The following is a 17652-nucleotide window of genomic DNA, read 5'->3' as shown; positions in this document are numbered from 1 at the left end:
GGACTAATATCTCCCTATGAGATGTCACCCATATCCAAGGGCCACAAATAGGTAGCAGAAGAGAAAAGCTTCAAATGGTTTATATCCACTATTGAGTACAAGCCAATTGTTTGGCAATGCATCTGTTAATTCTGTGTTTCGGTCTGTCTTCTGTCCTTGGTTTTTGCATAAAGCCTATTCTGTCTAATTTCCAGATTCAAAAGGAATTCTTTCTTTTTGTCTTTATCCTAGACACTATCAGGAGAAGAAAGTATTACAGTTTTGCCTCTGGGGCATGCAGAGACATTGTCCCACTTAGAGAAATGGGAAAATAAAATCTTTGTATAATAACTGCAACTCCATCCTAGTTTATGAGCCATTCACAGCTGCTAATTTATAAGCTTTGTATTTCCTTCTTCTCAAGAAAAGATTCATACAAATACAGCTGCTCAAATGTCCCCAAACTGTATAATGCCCAAATGTGAATATGAAGAGAAAAGCCAAGAAACATAGATTACAAATGTGGGTGGTTTGAAAACAATCGAATTTTAATTTCATAATTTTAGAAGACAGTCTTTGCTAGGTTTATGCATCCTAAGCAATTTTGTATTGCTTACTGGGAGATAATTGTTCCCCTTTATTATGTACGTCTGATTGCTTTTGGTTGGGGGAAGGGGGTGGAATTTTAGACTCCATTCTCTTTCATGGAGTAAAACTGTCAACTGTATGAAGAATAAATGTTACATGCCCTGCCATTTGGAAAACAAACATGGCAGATCCTAATACAAATGACCTTTTAAATACAAAAATTTAATGCCGCAATAAATTTATCTTTTACTGTTCTTGTTTTACTTTCAGTCTTCTAGCCTATTAAATTGACATGCCTAATTATCAAGGTGTTAAGCAAAAGAAATTGGCTAAACTCTTTGAATACACTCTTCTTGGAGCTACCCTTGAAGAGTGTTCAGAAGTTATATTCAGTGTGCTATGACTAGATTGCAGATTAGGACCAGCTATTGGAAGCGTATGGCCCTGATATTATTGGAACTACCAGTCTGCTCCCAAGTGCAATTCAAGGTGTAGGTTTTGGCCTTTGAAGTCCTACATGGATTTGGATGGAGTATACGTTTTCTCCCATATGTTCCTTCCCAAGAATTAAGGTCACAGAGAGCATCCCTCCTGACTGACTCTTCAGCTAAAGAAGCTCACTTGATGGGTACATGAGAGAGGACCTGTTTGGTGATAGTCTCACAATTATGGAAAAGCATTTCCAGAGAGGTGCACCTGGCCCCCTCACTGCCAATCTTCAGGAGACAGCTGAAGATGATTTTAGTTAGAACTGCTTTTAATCAACTTCATTTTTAAGTTTATTGGCAGTCTTAGATAGAGTTTTTAAACTTTGTTTATTCATTTTATGATACTGAGACAGACTGCACATTTTAAAAAGCCTCTACAGTCTATGTACACACAGCTGCAGGACTGTTAAGGGTTAATCCCTCACAGACAGAGAGAGCTTTGAGTGACAGGCTACTACAAGGCATCTGATTGGGTAGCATGAGCTGAAAAGAGGGGGGTCTGTTTTCGGTCCTAGCTGAGAGGAATTGGGAGATGGAGTCCTAATGGAGAGGAGTTTTAACACTGGCAGGAGAACTGGGGAAAGTTGGCAAGGAGGTTTGAAAAGTAGGTGTAGACTCCCAAATGGGCCAAAGGAAGGGGACAGATCTTCTAAGGAGAAGTAATTTTCCCTACTTACTCAACTAGGGAGGTAGCTCTGAAGAGTGAAGAGAACCCTGGTCATATGTGTTTGGAAACTGTCTGTGGAGACCTTCAGATTTTGTTAACAACTGAAGAAAAGCGCTGGTGTGTAAAGAGAAGGGGACTGGGATACTAGAAAGTGGGTATCAGCATTCCTACTCCAGAAGAGAAAAAAAATATTAAAAGAAAGTATACTAGAGTGCTTGGGGAAAAAACAAGGGAACCGAAGCCTCAAAACAGAAGATTTTAAGGATCTGTAAAGAGCACAAGAACTGAAGTCTGTGCATGTTCTGATTTTACCACAGAGATGTGTGTGTATGTGTGTGTATACTAGCTTGATACCCGTGCTTTGCTACAATATTTAACTACTTTAAATCCAGTTATCACCTTTCTTTAACTATCTGCAGTTTCCTTTACCTGATTTTTACCTCAGAACACAGAGTTCCACAGCTGACCAATCAGAGAGAGGGAGGTGCAAGCAGGCAGGCTTACCAGCCACCCAGGAAAGCCAGGCTGCACAGGGAGATTGGCAACCCAAGTGCACTTTTAGAGAAAGACTGGGGGGTGCATTTTACCTCAGGACACATTCAATGACTCCCAACAGCAACTGCAGACTGTTTAGAATGTTGGGGGTGGGGATCAATCAGGCTGCATATGGGAAGGGAAGAGTGGTTGAGCTGGCAGTGGACAGGGGTGCAACAGAATTGAAGGAACAATGTGACCAGTCCATTTGCTTCCACATGGTCATGATTCTCCACTGACCTATTATTGCTGCTAAGAATGCAAAGGTATTCATGGCAGCAATGAAGAATCCATAAGGAAGTTTTTCTGCCCGTTTTCCTGACTTGATCCCCATAGTTGCCCTTCTCCAGTACACTACCAATTGCTTTTATGGCAATTGGCAAAATTTGGCAATTGCTTTGTCACTATAACAGTGTCATGGGGGTGGGCAGCCTTTTGAAGAGGGATTGAGGAAAGGAAAATAGTGCCATTGTGTGTAGGACCAGAAAAATGCAGACCTTCCCAACTAAATGGTATGCAAGTATACTTTGACTGCGATCTTTCATAAAAGATTTTATAAACCTGGACTATTTCCACACATTCTTAAAGGGACAGTCCACTCACCAAACACTGGTGGCTTTTCCACTTCACTTCTGACATCTCCATTTTCAAAATGGTTGCAGGCCGTTTGGCTTATATTTTTTGGCGTCTTTTCAGGAATCATTGGAAAGTGCATTCCCAGAAAAGGCATAAAAAAAATAGAAGCCAAACATCCTGCAACCATTTTGAAAACAGAGATGTCTGAAGTGAAGGGGGAAAGCTTCCAGTGTTTGGTGAGTGGGCTGTCCCTTTAAGGATGTGTGGAAACAGCCCAGATTAGGGACACATCAGAGCACAACATTGGAAAACCTGGATAGCGGAGGAAGTAGGCCATCTTGGATTGAAAGTAGAGTTGAAATAACCATTGAGAAAAGACGCCCGGCATTTTGGACTGTGTAAAGGTGTTTTTTAAGAAATAAATTAAATGTGGGACTTTTAAAAGTAAAAGGACACAAAGTTAAACGCCACGGAGTTAAGGAAAAGAGCAGACTCGTGGGAGCGAGGTAAAGCCAGCCCCATGATGTTGAAAAAGGAGTGGCAAGCAGCAATTGAAAGTCTAGATAAAAAATTTTCAGAAGGAAATAAAGAAGTTAAAGATATGATACAGGTGATGGCGAAGGAGTTTAAAGAGACACTTAAGAAGGAATTGGCGGAACTGACGAAAGGTATGGAAAAAATACAAAATGAACTGCAAGCCACACAGCAAAGGGTTAATGTAGTAGAAAATGCAATGGGCACTTTAGCAGACACGCAAGAACTGAGATGAGGGAGATGAGAGGCAGAATGGTTGTAGCAGAAAGTAAACATATGGAGAAACAACTGAGATTTTGTGCTTTGCCGGAAATTGAGGGAAAATCTGCCCAAGAACAGATTATAGAAGTTTTGGCTGGATACCTGGGGAAAGAGGAAGATGAAATTGCGGCTTTCCTAGATGTGGTATACAGAATAAACTCAAGATTCGCGACCCAGAGGAAATTACCAAGAGATATGATTGTGCAATTCACGACTAGAAATATAAGAGAAATGATTGTGAGTAAACAATTTCAGGACCCATTGGAGGTTGACGGCAAGGCGGTGATTATTATGAAAGAATTGCCCAGATCGGTGCTGTTGGATCAGAAAAAATATAAAGGCTTGGTCCAGATCTTGAAGGACATGAAGATAAGATACAGATGGGAAATACCAGAAGGGCTGTCCTTCGAATTTGGAGGAGTTAAAAAGCGCTTCAGATCTGAATTGGAGATGGAAAAGTTTATTAGGGACAATGTAAAGGACTTACCAACAACAAGATTATGAGTATGGAGTGTAAAATAATTTCTTGGAATGTAAATGGACTTAATTCTCCTAACAAGAGAAAAAATATTTTCCACTGGCTATTAAAACAAAAATGTGACATTGTGTGTTTGCAAGAAACCCATATTAAAAAGCAAGATACAAAATATTTAAAGTGCGCAAAATTGGGAAGTGAATTTGTGGCTGCTTCAAAAAAAAAGAAAAAAGGCGTGGTGCTGTATATAAAAGAAGAATTACAGCCTAAATTAGTAGTGAGTGATGCGGAAGCTAGATATTTAGCAGTGGAAATTATGTGGAATTTAAAAAAGCTGTTGGTGATTGGAATATATGCACCTAATGGAGCAAAAGAAATTTTTTTTGAGGACTTGAGTAAACAATTTGATGGACTATCTTATGGCCAGATAATTTTAGCTGGAGACTTCAATGGAGTTACTAATTTGGAGGAAAATAAGAAATCTGGAACTGCACAAAAGAAAAGAGGATTACTACCAAAATCCTTTTATGCAATAAAGGAACAAGAGACTTTAGAAGACGTGTGGAGGAGACAGAATCCCAAATCTAGACAATATACATTTTATTCTGCAAGACATTCTACTTTATCAAGAATTGACATGATCTGGGCCTCCAAAGACTTAGCGTTATGGACTAAAGAGGTGGAAATAATGCCCATGGTAGGCTCAGATCACAACCCAATCATGTGGAGATTTGGGAAAAGAAATAAAAGAAAAGGATGGAGAATAAATGAAGATCTTTTGCAAGAAGAAAACAACATTGAGTTGTTGCGAAGGGAGACCAAATTCTTTATACAACATAATATGAACAGGGAAGTTTCGACTAATAAGGTATGGGACACTTATAAAGCAGTGACCAGAGGCATACTAATGGACTTAAATGCAAGAGCTAGAAAAGAAAAAGAGAAGAAGAGGTTAGAGATTATGGAGAAAATAAAAGCCAAAGAGATACAACTTAAGAAGAGACCAGGGAAAAAGAAGATATATCAGGATATTAAAATCCTACAAGAACAATTGACGGCAATGAATAATAAAGAATTGGAATGGAACCTCAAGAGAATGAATCAGAGGTCGTTTGAGGGTGCAAATAAACCTGGGAAATATTTGGCGTGGCAATTAAAGAAAAGAAAAGAGAAGAGAACCATAAATAAAATTTGTGAGGAAAATAAGACACATTTGGAACAAGCAGCCACTAGTAGAGCATTTTTTAAATTTTATGCAAAGCTGTATCAAAAAAAGGAAGTGAACAAAGACTTTATAATGAGCTATTTGGAAAAGATGAAGCTCCCTGCAATTTCTGAAGGTTGGAGAGAAAAATTGAATAGAGAAGTGACGGAAGAGGAAATAAAAGAGGCAATTCAGCTAACAAAATTAGGAAAGGCACCAGGTCCGGATGGACTAACAGCTAAATTTTATAAGGTAATGGCTAATGAACTCGTGCCTTTCCTGAAAGAAGTGATTAATGGAGTTATGCAAGACCAGGAAGTCCCCAATACTTGGAGAGAAGCTAATATAACATTGATTCCTAAGGAGGGACAAGACTTGACCAATGTTAAAAATTACAGACCAATTTCGTTGTTGAATAATGACTATACAATTTTTGCGAAGATTTTGGCGGAAAGAATAAAAGGATGGATGTCTGAATTTATTGCAGAGGAGCAAGCTGGATTTTTGCCAAATAGACAAATTAAAGACAATTTGAGGACAGTTATAAATGCTATTGAATATTATGACAAGCGTTGTGATAGAGAAGTTGGTTTCTTCTTCGTGGACGCTGAGAAAGCATTTGACAACTTGAACTGGGACTTTATGTTTGCCACTATGGAAAAGCTGCAAATGGGTGAAAAGTTCATACGAGCAGTGAAAGAAATATATAGAGACCAGAGTGCAGCAATTGTGGTGAATGATGAGGTGACTAAAAAACAGACAATAAGTAAAGGTACAAGACAGGGTTGCCCTTTGTCACCATTGTTGTTCATTTTGGTTTTGGAAATATTGATGATTCAAATATGGGAAGACGATGCAATCCGAGGAATAAAAATAAAAGAGTTTTCCTACAAGGTCAGAGCGTTTGCGGATGATATAATGTTAATTGTGGATGATCCAATCGAGAATATGCCAAAGGTGATGGAGAAAATAAAGGAATTTGGAGACTTGGCTGGATTTTTTGTAAATAAGAAGAAATCAAAGATATTATGTAAGAATATGTCCAAACAGAAACAACAAGAACTAATGGAAATAACGGATTGCAAAGTAACAAATAAGGTAAAATATCTGGGTATTGAACTGACTGCGAAAAATATAGACCTATTCAAGAATAATTATGAGAAATTGTGGACACAGATAGAGTGAGATTTGATAAAATGGAATAGGTTAAATTTGTCATGGTTGGGAAGAATTGCAGCAGTAAAAATGAATGTATTGCCAAGAGTGATGTTCTTGCTACAAACAATTCCAATTATCCGAGACTCCAAACAATTTGAAAAATGGCAAAGGAAAATATCGGACTTTGTGTGGGCAGGCAAGAAACCTCGTGTGAAAATGAAAGTATTACAGGATGCTAAAGAGAGGTGGATTGCAACTGCCCAATCTAAGACTATATTATGAAGCAATATGTTTGGCATGGATAAAAGAATGGATGACACTGAAGAATCGCAAATTGCTGGCTTTGGAGGGACATAAAAAAAACATTTGGATGGCATGCGTACTTGTGGTATGACAAAGTAAAAGCAGACTCTATGTTTCTACATCATTATATTCGAAGAAGCCTCTTCACAATTTGGAAGAAGTATAAAAATTACCTACAGGACGGAATTCCTTCTTGGGTGGTTCCATATGAAGTAATAGATCCGAGGACTGTCGATAATGAGCAGCAATGCTTAACCTATAAGGAGATAGCTCAAGTAGAATCTTCAAAATTGAGAATTAAAACAGAGGAGGAGTTGTCTTCATGTTACAGTTGGTTTCAATATAGACAGATTAGAGATCTTTACAATTTGGATTGTTTGAAAGGAGGAATAAGAACGGAGAACTCAGAACTAGAACAGATAATTTTTCAAGAAGGTAAAAAGGAAATCTCAAGGATTTATAAAGTACTTTTAAAATGGTTTACAGAAAATGAGACAGTAAAAGTACAGATGGTGAAGTGGGCTATAAACTTTAATAAAGAAATAACAATGGAGGCGTGGGAATATTTGTGGAAAACGACTCTGAAGACTACGGCTTGTACAAGTATTAAAGAGAATGTCTACAAAATGATTTATCGTTGGTATTTGACACCAAAGAAAATTGCATTAGGAAATATTAATATGTCAAATAAATGCTGGAAATGTAAAAAACATGAAGGATCACTATATCATATGTGGTGGACTTGTGAGGTAGCGAAGCAATACTGGGGAGATATAATTGAAGTAATTAATGAGGTTTTGCAAACCCAAATAAATAAGAACCCAGAATTGTTGCTACTGAACTTGGGAATGGAAGGTATTCCAACACAGTATAGAATATTGTTATTTTACATGATTACAGCAGCGAGACTCTTGTATGCGCAGAAGTGGAAAGTACAAGAAATACCAACTATAGAAGATTGGATGTATAAATTGTTGTACATGGCTGAGATGGATAAAATGACCAGAAAACTTAAAGATCTTGATCCAGGACAGTATAATGCAGACTGGGAGAAATTGAAACAATATTTAGAAAAAAAATGGGACGTGAAAGGAGAACTGTGGCAGTTCGAGAATTATTGAAATGTAACAGAAGAAGAGAGAAGTGACTTTACCTAGGGGGGAATTTAATTATAAAAATCTAAGCTATTAATGGAGTTATGATAAAATCAAAAACTATAGAGTACTAAATAATGGATGTTTCACTATGGATATATAAGATTAAGATAGTTAGATATTATTTACAATATATAGTTTAAGTAAAGGGTATGTAAGAGATATTTGAATATAACAATTACCTTATAGATTTAAAAGAAGCCTAGAACAAAAATAGTAAAAGATGGATGAGTAATAGAGTATTAGAGTCTAAGCTAATATTAGAGTTAGGATGATGGTGGAAAGCAAAGAACATAAGTAATTGGAAAGTAAAATGAATACAATGTTATATCTTTTAATATCTTGATTGCTAATATATATTATTATGCCAGTATTATTTTATGTAGGATATGTGGTTTAATTGAGGCATCCAAAGGGAAATTTATATTATAGAGTATTTTTAGTAGAGATTAAATAAGTTTAGAGAAAAGAGTATTAAATGTGTGTATAATAGGATATATGAGATATTACGTAATTAAATAATAAGATAGACTTAGGGTTGGAAAACTGTTGGAAGTCAACAAAAAGGGGGGAGGAAAGGGAGGGGGTTAGAAAAAGATCTATAAGGGGGTAATGTATGTTTTGAATATTATAATCTAATCCAATAAAAAATTTTGGGAAAAAAAAGGAAAACCTGGATAGCGAATGTTTAGGACATGATATTATGTGGATGTTGTAGAAAAAACACTTTAGTTTGGATGTAGTTTGGATGTGATATAGGCAATTTGGTACAAATCAAAGGACAGTAATATTATATTCTTAAAAATTATAGATATTTGATTCATATAATTCATCATATGCATGGGATAACAATTACTGGATTCAATCCTATAGTCACTGTGTGAGTCACTCTTCAAGATTCAGAACCAGCTCAGAATGTGGTCTTGTCTTTTTGCATGTGTGTTTGTCTAAATTGACTTTTAAAAAAAAAATTGGATATTTTATCTAGGTCTTCTTGTAAGCTTCTTTGAGCCTTCCATTGGGGGGGGGAGAGAAGGGTAATAAATTACTTAAACCAGTAGTGTACTTGGTAACAAACATATAATAGGATTGCTAAGGGGTTATTGTAATACTCATTATATGCCTTTGTATTCCTTTAACAAAACACACACATATTCCTTTATTTTTTATTTATGATGACCCCTGGGTATTTTTCAGGCTTTAAAACATGAATGATCAAGCTCCTGGAATTCTAATTAAGAGTCCTATTATGAACTTTATTTAATCCTCAGAATGAAGATAGGTATTTTGTTATCCTGTTATTAGACAAAAATCTGCCTGTGTGTCAAACTGATATTTACATTTAAATGTAGTTTTTACGGCTTATGGCACAGACATTTGTTTCTAAGATGCAGATCTGAAGAAGACAGCCAAGACATATACTGTAAATCACGGTGACCACTGAACGCTATCACTTCTGAAATATATTCTGTACTGCAATGTTTTCAGATTGAATGGTGTTTAATGATTCATGATGAATTCTTGATGAAGCTCCACTCATACAAAATAGCTGTAAACTAGGATTTACCAGCTAGTCAAGCCAAGTTTGTTTATCTCTTCCAATAAGAACATAAATGCCAGAGATTTAAATCCTCATTTCTTTTTAAACCTCTTTTAAAGCAACAATTTGCTACCAATAGTAGGTGCTCAAAAGCTGTAGAACCTAACCCCAAAGGTATCCTTTCTAAAGTGTTTCCCAGGCTTCTACTTCCTTCCAAGGTTTCTGAGGCTTGATTGAGACATGGCATGGGGGAGGGGGGACACAAAGGAATATGTTAAACATCAAGCATCTTTTTTAAAGTGAGCCATTGTGTGTGCAATCCTCTATGCTCTCAACATTAGCGCACTTGTACAATGAAATAGTGGCTTTGTTCCAAGTGTCTGGAAAGCCTTCTCTTTTCAAAATACCATTCATCAGCTTTCGTAGGGATTGCACTAGGTCTATTTTCGTTATTTTATAAAACTTTGCTGATATTCCATCCGGGCCCGGTGCTTTCCCCACTTTGGTTGACTCTATGGCATCCAAAATTTCCTGTTCCGTAACTTGGCAATTTAAGGTCTCTTTCATTTCCTTTGTAATCTTTGGTAATTTAGCTTTTTCCAAGTATTCATTGATTTTCCCTTGTTCTATTGTTCTTTTCTGAAATAATTTGGCATAATATTTATAAAAAGCTCTCTTTATGGCTTGATGGTCCATTACTTCTTTCCCATCTTCTATTATTTTATTAATTATTTTTTTTTCTCGTTCCTCTTTTTAAGTTGCCAAGCTAGATATTTCCCTGGCTTGTTTGCCCCTTCAAATGATTTCTGCTGTAACGTCCTCAGTTTCCATTCTAGTTCTTTATTAGCAAAAGTCTTTAACTGTTCTTGCAATAACTTAATTTCTTGGATTATTACTTTCTTACCTGGTCTTTTCTTTAACTCTTGCTCTTTTTTTGAAATTTTCTCCTGAATTTCTTTAAATTTCTCATCTCTTTTTTTCTTTTCCTTATTGTTCAATGTAATCAAAATTCCTCTCATCACTGCTTTATATGCATCCCACACCGTATGCATTGGTACCTCTTGGTCTACATTGTATTGGAAGAAGAATTTCGTTTCCTTTTGGATATATTCTAGATTTTCTTGCTTCAGTAACAGATCTTTGTTCATTCTCCATCTTATTTTCCTGTGTCCACTTGAGGCCTTCCACATTACAGGGTTGTGATCTGAACTCACTCTTGGCATTAACTCAATTTTCTTTGTCATACCACTCAACTCCTTTGTTGTCCAAATCATATCAATTCTCGACAACGATTGATGTCTTGCCGAGTAAAATGTAAAATCTTTAACTTTAGGATTCCAGCTTCTCCAAACATCCACCAGCTTTTCCTGTTCTATCAGTTCAAAAAACGATTTTGGTAACTTCCCCAATTTTTGCTTTGTCAGCTTAGTTTTCCTATCTACTTGCAGGTCTACTACCCCATTAAAATCTCCCATCAACATTATTTGGTTTTATGAATGTTGGTCTAAATTTCGTATAATCTCCTTGAAAAATTCATGTTTTGCTCCATTTGGCTCATATATTCCCAAAATCAAAGTCTTTTTAGAGTTCATCATTATTTCGACCACCACATATCTTCCATTTGCATCTTTAAAAACTAATTTAGGATCCAATTGCTCTTTTATATATATCACAATTCCCCTTTTCTTTTCTTTTGCAGTCGTCATAAACTCTTTCCCTAATTGACCATTTTTCAAAAATTTTGCATGTTGCTCTTTTATATGTGTTTCCTGCAAGCATATTATATTGCAATTTTGTTTCTTTAGCCAATGAAATATTACTTTACGTTTTTGTGGTGAGTTCAATCCATTAACATTCCAAGATATTAATTTGTACTCCATCATGTTATTTTCTGTCTGTTTTGGGAAAGTCCTTGTCATTTTCTAATAAGAAGAGATCCATCTCATGCTTTGCCTTAATAGTGATTCTCTTTGCCTGAAATTGGAAGCTCAATCCTTCTGGGAGTTCCCACCTGTACCTTATACTCTTATCTCTCACCTTTTGTGTCAATTCTCTGTACTTCTTCCTTTCCTGTAGAATTCTTCTGAGAAGCTCTTTTATAATTCTCACTCTGTTCCCTTCTATTGACAGAGGATTTTCAAAATGTTTTTTCAGGCTTTCCTCTTTCACTCTTCTTGTTATCAATTGAACAATATCTCTTGGTAGGTTCTTCTGTTGTGCATAGGTGGAACTGACTCTGTATGCTAGATCCAAATTTGTTGCTATCTCTTCTGGTTGCATATTTAAAAATTCTGCCAAAATTTCTGTTATTTGCTCCTGTGCCATCTGCATTGTAGATTCAGGCACACCCCTAAATCTCAGCTGATTTTCCGTGATCTTACATTCCATTACAGCCATCCATTCCTGCAGCACTTGATTTTCTTCTTTCAGGTTAGATGTCAGCTCTGTAGTTTTCTGTTCCATTTCTTGAGCTGTCTGATTTGTTGTTTGCAGCTCTTTCTTAACTCCCTCTATATTCCTTGCCAGCTCTGTTATTTCTGACTTCACAAATTCTTTTATACTTCTTATCATGCTGTCCTCCATCTTCTGCATCGATTGACTCAGCTCTTTGTTGCCCTCCAACATTTCCCCCCCAGTGTTTCTATTGCTGTTTCTATAGTTACCTGCCATTCCTTCTCCGCTTTCTTCATCGCTCTTGGACTTGATTTGCACCTCCCCCCCCCACAGGTATCTGCTCTCTTTCTAAGCTCTGTTTTTATTTTCCAATGTTTTTACTTAATTCCACTAATTTAAAGTCTATTTTCTTTTAAAAAATCCAGTCCAATTTAAGCTTTCAAAATGTCGGGCGCAATTTCTCTATGGTAACTTCCTGTTTACTTCCTCATTCCTAGAATGGCTGGCAATCTCTTCCGTTTCAATTCTCACTCCTTATTCTCGTGGTTTTTGCTTTATTTTGCTTCCGCTATCTTCTCTCTTCCTCTGCTTCCTTGTTCCTGTTGCTTATCGTCAAATCTGGCCTCTCTAGGCAACTCCTTCAATGCTCTTTGTCCTCTCGCGATATTTGCTGCACTCATACTCTGACTCCCTCCCTTTTCTCAGGGTTTTTATCTCTGCCGCGACCACAGGTATGCATAAACAAAAAATACTTTTGTTCTTTTTTGTGCTTTAAAGTTTGTCAAACTCTTTTTAGTCCCAAATTTATTTTCTCTTTTCCTCTTATGTCCCAATCATCCACTGTGTTAAAATTTGAGTGGGTCTTTCTTCTATTTTCAATTCCGGAAAGTAAGATAACAATCTTTACCTCTTTTGTTCCTTGTGGTATCTTCGTGCTGTTTCTTTTTGTTTCCAATTGTTCAGATCTGGTCTCAAGGCTTGGTTTCTGGCAACCTTATGCCAATCGAATGGCTCAAAGAGCACTGTAGAGATTTTAGCTCACCCTTCTCCGAGGGGACCTCAAGGTGGTGGAGGAAATCCTTTATTCAGAACCCCCCCATCACCGAGATCACATGGTCTCAGGGTCTTGTAGCATTTGAGACCCTCCTCTGTCTGAGGAGGGGCAGCTACCAGCAATCCAAGCACCTGGCAAGCCCAGAACAGATACTCTTGATAGCCCAGCTTCTGGACCACGTCAGGTCTCCATTAATCCCAAACTGGAAGTCCATTAGCACACTTGTACAAAGCACACCTGGGCAATGGTCATTGGTGTGCACTGCTAACATTGCACACAGAGTCTGTATGCCCAGTTTAAAGAAGATGGTGGGCACATGCATTGTCCCATCTTATTGTCCACGAATTTCTTATTTTATTCCAAATCTACCATTTTCTGTTGCCTTCTTCCAGTTTCTAAAAAATATTGAAGAGGAGGCATGGATTCACAAGAACACAGGGTATTCCACTTGCTGACATGTTCCCGTTTCCCTCTGTTTACCTTTACTCAAGTGTACAGCTACATGGATCAGAATGGTTTGGATGGGCAAATGGGTTGAAACAGCTCTGTACTCTACCTCCTAGTCTGCTCAATGCATGACATGATTTTTCAGTTTGAGAATTGTGAGAAAGCACGTATCATATAGAGACCTATGTCACCTTTCTGAGAACCCTAGTAATGCATAATCTACAGTAAATATGAGTGGGTAGAGGTTTTAATTTCACAGCATGTGAATATCTGGCAAAAGTGTTTCTTTGGACAAGCAGCCTAAGGGATTTGGGTAAGGGTGCAGCCTATGTGCCACCACTTTTTGGAGAAAGATGAGCATACAAGCAAGAAAATCTCCTTAAACTAACAGGTCAGAGGAGATCAGATCTCTATTAAAAAGATCAGGGCAAGGTTGCTTGTTGGTCTGAGCCACTAGAAGACCCTGCTGGCTGTGTACCAACTCCCAAACAGGAAGTGGGTATGACAGTTATCACTTGTCAGGATGACATAGGGTCTCTCTAGATGTGCAGGTTTTAATGAGTTGGGTCTGTGTTTCTACAGCCATATCACTGTTAAAAAGTAAATGGCTATTAACAAATAAAGGAAAGGACAAATGGCCTCAGAATGCCTCTGTGGGGGGAGGAGGGGCTTCTTCCTCCTTCCTCAAGGTGTTTTCCTATATCACAATAGCAGGGGGTAGTCTCCCCCCCCCCATTTTTACTTTTCCACATGCACAGAATACTCCACTTGGAACAGAAAAAAACAAGGAAAAACCCGCCCCTCCACTGCTATTTTGACATGGAGAAACGGCTTGAGGGGGTGGGAGGAGTCCCTTGTCCCCCCCCCCATGGAGGCATTCTGAGGCCGTTTAGGCTCTCTTATTTTTAACAGCTATTCTCCAAAGCCGCTGTGTAGCTGTAGGGAACTCAACTCTTTAAATACCTGCATATCTTGCTTGACCCACAGACAATAGGTTTGCCAAGATGATACATGAATATCATGATAAATTACTAATTAAGTAGTCATCTGTATCAATCAATCTCTGCATAAACAAATAATAGTTTAAATCTGCATAATAATTTTGTTGGTGTTCTGTGCTACCCAGAAGTGCGTATCTGTTTTAACTTAGCATTCCTTTTCAGTGTTTTATGATATATAACCTTGTGCCACAAATGTGGTATAGTGCAGCAAAGGGAATATTATGACTCAAATGCAAAAGGAGGAAGCATCAAAAGTAGATAAAGGCAGATATAAAAGGGCATGGCATTTTGCTTGGTAGTCTTGCTATAAAGCCAGACTTAATTCTCTGAAATTAACAGGAGATTTACAGCTTGGAAAATTTGAAGGATAAAATCAGAATCTGCAAAACAGGGGAAAGAGAAGGAAAAGCAATTTTCTTTTGTGAGGATATACTATCAAATTTACTAATGTGGACACTTCCTTCTTTCTGAAGCTTAGCCAGCCTTTAATAATTTAACAAGTAGCCCTGATAATCTGCTACATTGTGCACAGTCGTTGTGCCATTTCTAATTAAAATTGACAAGCCCCCTGAAACTTGCCCTGGACAAATGTGCTGGCTTTAAAGCCACTCAAATTACGTTAACTATTTGAGACCACTTTTATTTAAAATATGAACTCTTTAAAGGGAGATGGAAGTTTCAGTACTGGATCTGAAACTCTTTCAAAATATCACAGAAACCAATTACTTGATTAAAAATAAAAGCCATGATTCACAAAATTTATAACCTGTAGCACTACAATAGCTTAGCTACATGTCCAATAAGACCATGTTCTTTTTCTTTTGAATTCTAGAAAGGGTTGAAAAGAAGATAAAATATGCTACTCTTATAGAATCTAGTCAATAGAAAATGTAATGTACATGATATAGGGGAAGGTATAGTCTATGGTGTATATGCAGATACATTGTATGTATGGTCTTAGTTCTTTGTTACTTAATTGTCTAAATCTAAAACATTTCTACCATGTTTTTCAGTTTCAATGACAGCTTCCAATAAGCCCTGTACACACAAAAACATGGCGGAGCTATTTGTGTAAAAGAGTACTTCTAAGTTCCCTTGCCTTATACATGACCGAATACTAGTTGCTACACACCATTCTTAGCAACTTAGCATCTCCTGGTAGTTTTGGAAGCTTTGTGTTCCTTTTCTTCACTATCACACAGAAATAATAGTTTAAGTTTTGAGTATGTCCAGCGACCAGGCCAGACTTGGGAACCCTCCCAGAGCCACACCCAGAACCCAGTCTGGCAGACCCACCCTCCAGCCTTGCCACCCTTGGCACTCACCCGACAAGGAGGAAACAAGTAGCAGCAAGGAGGAGACAGGCAGCAAAGGCACCAACAGAGAACTGGGCCACCAAAGAGGCCCCATGTGTTGACAAGCCCTCGTCAGCAGGAGGTGGGCTAGATGGCCCAGGTGCTGACAAGCTCTCATTGGCAGGAGGCAGGCTAGATGGCAGCTCCTGGGTCCTAGCCACTGCCAGCTACCCAGCTAGGTCCTTAGAGCAGCCCAGCCTAGCTAGAGGAAGAGGGCACAGGGGGCAGAGACAGCCAGCCCATGCCACCACAGGCAGCAGATCATGGGCAGTGCCAGTGGCACAGGGCTGCACCCCAACCCAGTGGCAGGCATGGGAAGAACTACAGCCCAGAAACCCAGCAAACAGGCTAGAGGGGATGGAAAAGGGCCAGGAGAGGCTGGGGGCAAAACAGGCAAAGCTGCAGCTACCTAAGGAAGCCAGGGCAGCAGCTAAACTGTTGGGAGTGAGGCTAGGAGGTGGTGCCTGTCAGGTCCAGTGTATATCTAAACTGTACTGACTCCATTTTCTAATGCTTCTAGTGTTTAAGTGCTTTCTTCCCAGGTGCACCAGTTCCCAGGCAGCATTCCCACCGGAGGCGACTGTTTTGTCTAACACCGTTCCACCAAGCATTGGCCTTGAAGGAGAGCAGCTTCCCAGGACTGAGAGATGTTGTTTTGAGAACTGTGGGGGGAGGCAAATCCAGATGGGTATTGTTACTTTGTACCTCATGCTTTGCCCGTCATTGGTAACAATGACTGTGTACCATCCTGAGTCTCCTATTCAGGACAGTGGACTATAATGGACCTTTTCTGCAGTAAAGTTTCCTTGTTCAATCAATGGACTCCTGTTTGCTTTTGAAAGGGAACCTGTAGGAAGAGCCTTATCTAGCCACAAGCTGACATTTTGTTACCAATCATGCCGCAGTCGGGCCCAGCGGAATCCAAGGTAGTCCCGGACAGGGATCCTTTGTTTGATCCGTATGCGTCCCCCGACAGTCAAACAGTGCAACCCCAAGAATCTCATGTGCCAGCCGGGGCTGGAGCTTCGACGTCTACACCGCCTCTCATCGACCTCAGCAGTGAAGGGACAAGGCCGACGGCTACCGCTCTCCCCTTGATCTCGCTACCCACCCCGTCGGAGTGGGGAGCCAGACCCCGAGAAACGCGAGAGCGCAGGGCCGGAGGGCTTCATCCAAGAGTTTCGATGGACGGACGCCGAAGCCTAGAGACTGTCCCTGAGCTGGATAGCAGCCAACCGTGGCTGTTTTGGAACAGGACGGCCGAACAGACGGACGGGAACACATCTCGCCGCGGCGCCCTGAGTTGGGATTATTCGGAACTAGCCCCATGGAAAGAGCCAACGGAAGTTCCTGAACATAGTTGGGTGCAAATGCAAAGTCGCACCCATGCTGTAGATTCCGGCATCTCGGCAGTGACGGGCCTAGCCAAAGGAATTCTAGCAGCGAGATCACGAGTCGATCAAGGAGATCCTCCGCCTTGGGGGCCGTTTTCCCCGGTGAGTACAACCGAAGGAGGTTCCGTGATGGGGCAACCGGGTCCTAGCCGAATGCAACAGTTGGAAGCTAGGCTGATTGATATGGAGGAAAGTTTGGCTCATGCCATTCACCTAATCTCAGCGATGGGGGCAGGGGAGAGAATCTCACCTGAAGAAATGGCGGTACAAATCGCCACCCTCCAAAGTGTCATGTCCTATCCAGTGGAGGACGCCCCGCAGCAGCCGCTGCCTTCGGGAGAGGAGGAATACTATCCTGGAGAACCGGGAGAGTCGCCTGCGGAACTCCCTAGAAAAGACGAAACCCCGCCGCGCGGGGATACTCCAGCTGAGGTACCTGGAGAGACTCCGACGGAAACCCCTAAATCGGACGGGGATCCATCTCCCAAGGAGACTCCAGCGGAGGAGCCTAGAGAGGAGGAAGAAGGGCCAACCCGTCCAACCGAA

This window comes from Eublepharis macularius, chromosome 7 (genome assembly GCF_028583425.1).
Source record: "Eublepharis macularius isolate TG4126 chromosome 7, MPM_Emac_v1.0, whole genome shotgun sequence".
NCBI classification, from domain to species: Eukaryota; Metazoa; Chordata; class Lepidosauria; order Squamata; family Eublepharidae; genus Eublepharis; species Eublepharis macularius.
The sequence above is the reverse complement of the archived record's forward strand: the minus strand, read 5'-3'. Positions refer to the sequence as shown.